Below are 8,330 nucleotides of genomic sequence, written 5' to 3' on the forward strand. Positions count from 1 at the left end.
GGACCTCTCCACGGTACTGAAGAGCAATGGTGTCACTCTGGAGACTAAGGTGTGTCTGATACAGGCTATGGTCTTTGCAATCACTTATTATGCATCAGACATTTGGACAATGACTAGGGAGGATAGAAGGAGAACTGATGCTTTTGAGCTTTGGTGCTGGAGAAGAGTGCTGAGGGTACCATGGACTGCCAAAAAAACAAACAGATTCATCCTGGAGAGGGTTAAACCAGGCTGCTCCTTGAAGGCAAGGATTCTGGGGCTTCGTTTGACATACTTTGGACATGTTGTAAGGAGGGACTGGTCCTTGGAGAGGGACATCATGCTTGGGAGGGTGGAGGGGAAGACCCTCTATGAGGTGGATTGATTCAGTGACTGGGGTAATCAGGATGGCTGTGTCAGAAGCAGTACGACTGGCACAGAATAGAGCAGGGTTTAGGGCTGTGGTACATAGGGTCGCTTTGAGTCACAAGAGACTCGAAGGCACATAATAACAACAGGTGATTAAAATTCTTCAAAAGTTCCTCAGTTTACATAAGGTATCTAAATTTCTTAATATGAATCAACGCCTTCTCTTTGTGTCACAACAGACCCACACTGTCTACAATATAGGTAAGTGAAATGGATTCCGTTCTTCCTCGGTGCCATGTTCTCCCACATGTCCGGCACTCAGACATGCTGCTACACAGTCTATCGCAGTTCTCACCCTGCTTTGACAAGTTAACTTCTACACATTCTTCCAGTCTCAATATAATGTCTTTTTTTTTCTATATCTTAATAAAGTCTGAAGTAAACTTCAACTTCAGTATGCTCAAATACCATCCCAATTTTTTTCAATTAAGCATCTAACACTCGAGCGACTCGACGGCACATATCAACAACAACAACACTACTCTATTTAGTGAACAATTTATTTCTTCAAATTCCCATTCCAATATCTTTAAGGTTAGAAAAGAAGATGCCTTTACAGTTTTGACTTCAGCATTCAGTATAATATGCGCTTTATAACTGGCATTCAGTACAGAGTTATGAAATTAATAATTTGAAAAACAATAAATATTTAGAATGATAAAGATAGAGCAAACAAGTAATCATTAATTCCAAAGATTTTTCCCCCTTTCTGAAAGTTTGTAGCTTCTTCATACAGAATTTTCCTAAGTACCAAGTCAAGTAATTCTGAATAAATTTCAGCTCTTTTTCCAAAGCCTTTACCTCTACTCATTTTACTGGGCTTCTATCACTGGTTCTAATTTGTATGTTTCACTCTTACTCTAGAATCTCTATTATTATAGTTTCCTCTTGACCCACAGGGAATTCTGATTACATTCAAATGTTCTACCATGTTATTAAAGCAAGGTCATGTATTCTATCCTTGGTTCTTTAGACAAATAAACATAATCATAGGCTACATGTAAAGCCAAGCTACTTAATTAAAAATTCATAGGATAAATACAATGTTAGATTAACATAAGTATAGCAGTTCTAATAAAAGTTTGAAATCACAAGATTTAATAAAGGTTTAAACATACAATCTTAGTGAACATCTGACTATTGGTGTGTAAGTAAACATATATATATACATATACACTAAACAATATTTCAATGTCCTTATATCTTCATCCATTCACCTCACTTTTTAAAGCTTGCACATTTATTTAATGGATTATTATTTACTGAGCAGTCTCTTGGTTAAATAAACTGGATTTATTAAAAAATATTACACAAGCCTACAAAAAACTCATAGATATAAATACTTACTTCATTATAAAACTAATCTGTTCTATAGAGGACATGATATTTATAAACAACTACTTCACTGCATTTTCTTAGCTATGCTTTGTAGTAGATTTTCATTTTCTCAAGCAGAGCTTATAATCTTTAAAATCAGTAAAAATAGTAGCAATCAATATTTTCCAGAATACTCTTTACTCTTCATCAATACTCTAAGTTCATAAAACCTAAAACTAGAATTAGACCAAATTTCACAAATGTTAAAAGCATCAAAAAGATAAATTTTATCATTTTCAGATTTTACATCAAGAAAATTAACAACTAAGAGTCCATCACTTTAAGTTTCATGGTATCGTAATCTCAAGTTTGACGCAAACTTCCATTATACCAACCTTGCCTGACTCAAAGCTGACTACAAGCTTGTTGAGGCAAAGAATTATTCATGTGGTATAGCTGTTAATCGTCATTTCTTGATGAAGAAGTCATTGTATATGCATAGAGATGAGCCATCAATTTTCATTTCCAAAACATGCACATGTCTTTAAGCTCAGTTTGTTATGCCAAATTTTCTGTTACAAAACACTTACATGTTTTTAAGGAGGTATGCTGCCAACCCAAAGACATGTGGTTCAAATTCACCAGCTTCTCCACAGAAGAAATAAAGGCCATCAATCTCCTGTGTGATTTACTGCCTCTGAAAACTCACTGGTAAGTCAGCTATGAGTTGGCTCCTGACTCAATGACACATAACGGCAAAAGCATAAGCCAGCATAATTTTCCTTTAAATTAGTAAATCTTTGTTACTTTGCATGACTGGGAAATATACTTTTTTAATAAAACCAACATTCTGGTTAATACCATTGTTTCTTTTATATCAAATGACAGCAAGCTGATTCCAACTCAGAAGGACCCTATAAGATAGAGGGGGGCTGTCTCTAGGTTTCCTAAACTGTATATATTTTTGCAGATGCAAATTGCTTCATCTCCCTCCCAAAAAGCAGTTGGTGGGTTTAAACCATCAACATTTTGATCATTCAAATAACTTATGTGAAAGATTAAAAAAAAATACAATCCTTAAAAGAATCAGAAAAAATAAAAATGCACATAGGCAATCTCATTAATGTAAGATCTGATATAAAGAAATATGTGTGTAATAGCAACAGATTTGGTTTTTCATGCTTAACATTTTTGGAAAATGTCTCTCACCTGTTGTAAGCACTCTGAGTCATCTTCTTGAGGCAAAGGTATAGGTGTTTCTTGTGCTTCCTCAAGTTTTTCTTTTAATTTCTCATTCTCTTGTTTGATTTGAACCAGCTCATCCTGAAGATTAGCAACTTTTTGCCGGAGATGAGCTTCACTTGATTTTGTGGTTTCAAAACAAATATGTAACTCATTGTACAGCTGTTCCAAAAAATATATGCAAATCATGTTAATAAGGTATAAAATGGTTTGTCTATACATGTGGATATGATATATAGATAGATGTGTGTGTGTGTGTGTGTGTGTGTGTGTGTATATGTGTGCTATGTATAATATAATGCTCGTTCTTTAGATTAAGAAGGAAAACAAGATGTAAACAGGAAAAATAAGTGATATGATATTAATATTAAACTGCAATTGATGTGAAAAACACAGGTAGGTACTATTGGCCAAAGCATGTTCAATTTTCCTGAAAAACGGAAACCTCTTCCAAGATAGCTAAAATAGCCTTGGAGAGTTTTATGAAGAAAGGAGGATTTGAACTGACCCATGACAGTGGTAGATGGACTGAACAGAAGCAAACAAAAAGTCAGTGTAAGGACCAAACAGTGGGAAAAAAATCATAGAATGTGAAAGGAAAGGATAGTAGAAGAGCATAATGTACCTCAGACACATTGGATATAAAACCCTGAGTGACAAGTAGTCAACTGTCTTACAGACCACAATATAATAATAAAACATATAGTGTGTGTGTGTGTGTGTGTGTGTGTAACTTTCCCTCACATTTTAACTATTAAAACTAACTCTTCTACTATAAATCCTTTAATCACAACCCCTTCACTTGCAACCCAGATAGATTTTAAATCACTGCGGGTGGGGTGGGACCAACTTTGCACTTTTTTTCTTGCACAAATAAAAAAAAATCAAACCAAATCTACTTCATGGAGATGATTTTGACTCAGAGGCTCTACAGGACAGAGCAGAGCTATCCTACAGGGCTTTTCAAGGCTGAAGATCTTCACTGAAGCTGATTGTCATATCCTTGTCCCATGAAGCTGGCTGTGGTTGCAAACTGCTCACCTTTTGATTAGGAGCTAAGCCCTTGAACCACTGAGCTACCAGAGGTTTTGGTGGTGGCGTTGTTGTGTTTTTTCCCTTGCACAAAAGTAAGGTAAATAAGAACTATATGCACATATTCTAATTTACCTACAAATTCAACATAATACACTTGAGAACAGATCTTTTTCATAATCCAAGTACTGTCTATATTTTCTCATTTAGTATAAATAGGTTTCTGCTAATGAGATTGAAGAGACAAAGCAGAGAGAATTGTAGGAGTCAAAGCGGAGTAATAACAGCATAGTCAGAATGAAAAGAGAGCCTGGCCTGATTAGGAAGGAAGAGGGAGTTGTTCCTGCTGACAGCAGGGAGTTACCGCTGACTCTCAAATACAGTAAAACTGAAGTATTAATCTAAAAAAGAGTTATCTTCATAAAAATAATTTCTAAAAGTCAAGACAACATGCATTAAATTCTTTTAGAAACTGAATTGATAAAAACTGTAAGACAACTCATGGTATATAAATGGTGTCATAAAAGATAGCTAGCTAACAGTGCTATTACTCAATGCTAACAATCCTATTCCAAAATACTCATGAACTTGCTTGGGGAAAATTCTCTTATGTTATGAAAGAATAGGGTAAAATGCAATCTGTGACAGAGATTTACATACAAAGTCTTTACATAAAATTGTTGTTGACACTAGGAACAGTTATCCAAGAATTAAGGCTTGATTTGGATTTGTTGGGTTGTTTTTGTTTAAAAAAGAGGTATTCAATTTACATCAGAACTGACTTTAGACTTGTCAGATTAAAATTTGTCGTAAGTCAAATAATATCTGTACTAAAATTTAGTTTTACTCACACTGAATTTTACACATGTGGATGAATTATTTTTATATGACTTCTCCAAATGTTCAGTTTTTTACATTCATTGCTACCACATATGCTGCCAGAGGCTCATTTTTACTGTGGGAAGGAGTAGGGGTCTAATCGTGAGACTTTATAAAAAAAGTGGTCTTAAAACTCTCAAGTGTATAGTCTCAAGGGAACCTAGATGATGTGGCAGATTTAGATTTGCTCCTGGTGGGAAGTAAGGAAGGTCTTTCCTCACACGATCAGTCTGTCTAGTGGGGGTGAGGAGGCAGTAAACTTTTAAGGACATTAAAGAAGATAAAGTTTCAGTTCATCTACATACTTCCGTTGAGTATGTCTAGGTCTGCATGGCTACAATTTAATAAATAAAAAGTTTAAAAATTACAAAGAAGGCTTGTGAAAATCTTTCTTTAATGCTTTTCCTCAGAGATACAATTTCTTATAAAAACATGGTCCTCCAAACCACTCCTCTGACATATAATTAGCTCCATCTACTTTTACTCTTTCATAATAGATTATATTTCTGTACCCTTGTACAAATACTTTCAATAATTCATATTACTTTATAGTCGAAGCCTAAGCAATTTTTATAAAGGAAGGGTTGTCTATATAATTTATGAAGAATTTCGGGACAGAACAGTGTACAGTCCCTTCTCATTACCTTTATATCAGAGAGTGTGTCCAATGTGGTTTTCACAGCCAAAGCCGAAGCCGTTCTAGGAGGGAAGAGGTATGTAGGAAGCTGACAGCTTCGAGGGACAATGAAGAGGTCGGATTGTGCCCTGAAAAGGACCTACCTGTACTTTCATGACTGGATTCAAGGTAGAAAGGAAAACTAGAAAAACTAGAGATAAGAGTGAACCTGGATACGGAGACTTAAAGGCAGGATAAGAGGAAAACTGCTTAGAGCACACAGTCAGTTATTCTGCTGGTGGAATATGGAACCACTTTTTTTTTTTTACACTTTAGGAAATATAGAAAGCATTATCATCAAGAAAACAAAGATTCTCACCACTGGGCCAACTGGCAGCATCAGTATGGATGGTGAAGAGATTGAGATAGCTAACAGTTTTAGTTTGCATGACTCCACAGTCAACTCTTAGTACCACCAGCCAGGAAATTAAGAGAAGAATTGCACTGGGAAAGTCAGTTGTCAGGGACCTCTCAAGAGTACTGAAGAGCAACGGTGTCAGGCTGGAGACTAAAGTGTACCTGATCCAGGCTAAAGTCTTCGCAATTGCATGCTATGCCTCAGAGAGCTGGACAGTGACAAGGGATGACAGAAAGAGAATGGATGCCTTTGAGCTGCGGTGCTGGAGAAGAGTGTTGAATATACCATGAACAGCTAGGAGAACAGGCTGGTCCTGGAGAAGGTGAAGACAGACTGCTCCTTGGAGTCAAAGATTCTAAAGCTTTGTCTGACATACTTTGGGCATGTTGCAAGGAAGGACCAGTCCTTGGAAAGGGACATCATGTTTAGGAGGGTGGAGGGACAACGCATGAGATAAAGACCCTCAATGAGATGTGTCAATTCTGTGATTGGGGTGGTGGGCATAAGTGTGTCAGAGACAATGAAGTTGCCGCAGGATTGAAAATGGGCTCTTGTACATAGGGTGGCTATGAGTCGCAAGCAACTTGACGGCACATAACAACAACAACAACAACAAAATTTGGCAAAAACAGTAAAAAGTGGCAAATGTGGGCCAAAAAACCACCTCCAAACTTCCCTCCCAGCTCCCCAGGTGCAATCATGATGCTGGTGTGTGATCAGAGGACACTCTCCCAGCCATCGACGTGGAGGACAAGGTGAACTCTCCTCAGTGTTACATCTGGACTCTTCTTTCACAAATACGAAGTCACAGAAGAGGGTTTTAGCTTTGTCATTTCCTCTTTTCTCCCTTTTCTTTGTCACTTTCCACACCAAGCGGTTTACACAGTAGTATTCCTATTCAGCACTTGCCCTGTGCTGAGCTGATACAACTACCTGTCAGGGCAAACTCAGTCTTTCTCTAAGTATCCATCCATCCAAGTGGCTGGTGAGACAACAAAGAGTTCCTGGAGCAGAACACCTAGTTCAAAACTGTGCTATACACTGGGACAAATTCTCTCTTATTTGGTTCTTACAAGTAAAATTCCTACCTGCCTGTTTTCTGTGATGCTTAAACAGTATCATTAATTTAAAAGCAAGAAGACCACTCAGCATAGACTTAGAGGGAAAGAAGACAAGAAATCCCCTCTAACCATTTTAAATTCTAGGTCCCAGTCCAGTGGTAGACTTTACTAAAAGTCTTCAAGCATGTTACATTATCTTTGGTTCTAAATTGAGTTGTGTTTTGTTTTGGTACAAAGCTTAAGGGTAATAAAATAGAAGTTTTTCTGGTAGTTTCTGCATCGAGGCAATGGTTTCAGCTATCCCAGAAGACTTGCTATGCACTAACTTATTCCATTAACTGAATTTTTCTTAAAAATATCTCAAATGAGTAGATTAGGTAATGCAATAAATTCATCTACATTGGTTCTGACATCTTGAGTTAGTAACTTTGCCTATTAGCAGTCAGAATTCCCTATGGTATGGGAGCCTCCTATAGGAAAATTTACCATAGTAGGTTCTAGGGAGGTTCTTTTCTTAGAGAAATTTTTCCTTAGAAAATTTAGAATGCATCAGTATGAAAGGATTTTTCAACATTGTATCTTTTTGAAACAAGTAATCATATAGAAGCTTATACATTTTAAAGGCATCCATCAGTATAATTAGTAATTTATTATGTGTGCGTCCACCAATACGCACACATTGGTGGATGATCTATCAATAATCTGCGGTATGCAGATGACACAACCCTGCTCACTGAAACTGAGGAGGACCTCATGCACTTACTGCAGAGGGTCAAGGACTGCAGCCTTCAATATGGACTGAGGCTCAATGTCAAGAAGACAAAAATTCTCACCACTGGACCAATTGGCAGCATCAGGATGGCTGGTGAAGAGATTGAGATTGTTCACAGCTTCAGTTTGCTTGGCTCCACGGTCAACACTCTTGGCACCAGTAGCCAGGAAATCAAAAAACGTATTGCCATGGGAAAGTCTGCGGTTAGGGACCTCTCTAAAGTACTCAAGAGCAACGGTGTCTCTCTGGAGACTAAGGTGCACCTGATACAGGCCATGGTTTTTGCAATCACTTGTTATGCATCAGAGAGTTGGACAATGACTAGGGAGGATAGAAGGAGAACTGGCGCCTTTGAGCTGTGGTGCTGGAGAAGAGTATTGAATGTACCCTGGACTGCCAAGAAAACAAACAGATTCATCCTAGAGAGAGTTAAACCAAGTTGCTCCTTGGAGGCAAGGATTCTGGGGTTTCGTCTGACATACTTTGGACACGTTGTAAGGAGAGACAGGTCTTTAGAGAGGGACATCATGCTGGGCAGAGTGGAAGGACAGCACAGGAGGGGAAGACCCTCTATGAGGTGGATTG

The sequence above is a fragment of the Elephantulus edwardii genome, unplaced genomic scaffold (assembly GCF_000299155.1).
Source record: "Elephantulus edwardii isolate Elephantulus edwardi_28Jun2011 unplaced genomic scaffold, EleEdw1.0 scaffold00014, whole genome shotgun sequence".
NCBI classification, from domain to species: domain Eukaryota; kingdom Metazoa; phylum Chordata; class Mammalia; order Macroscelidea; family Macroscelididae; genus Elephantulus; species Elephantulus edwardii.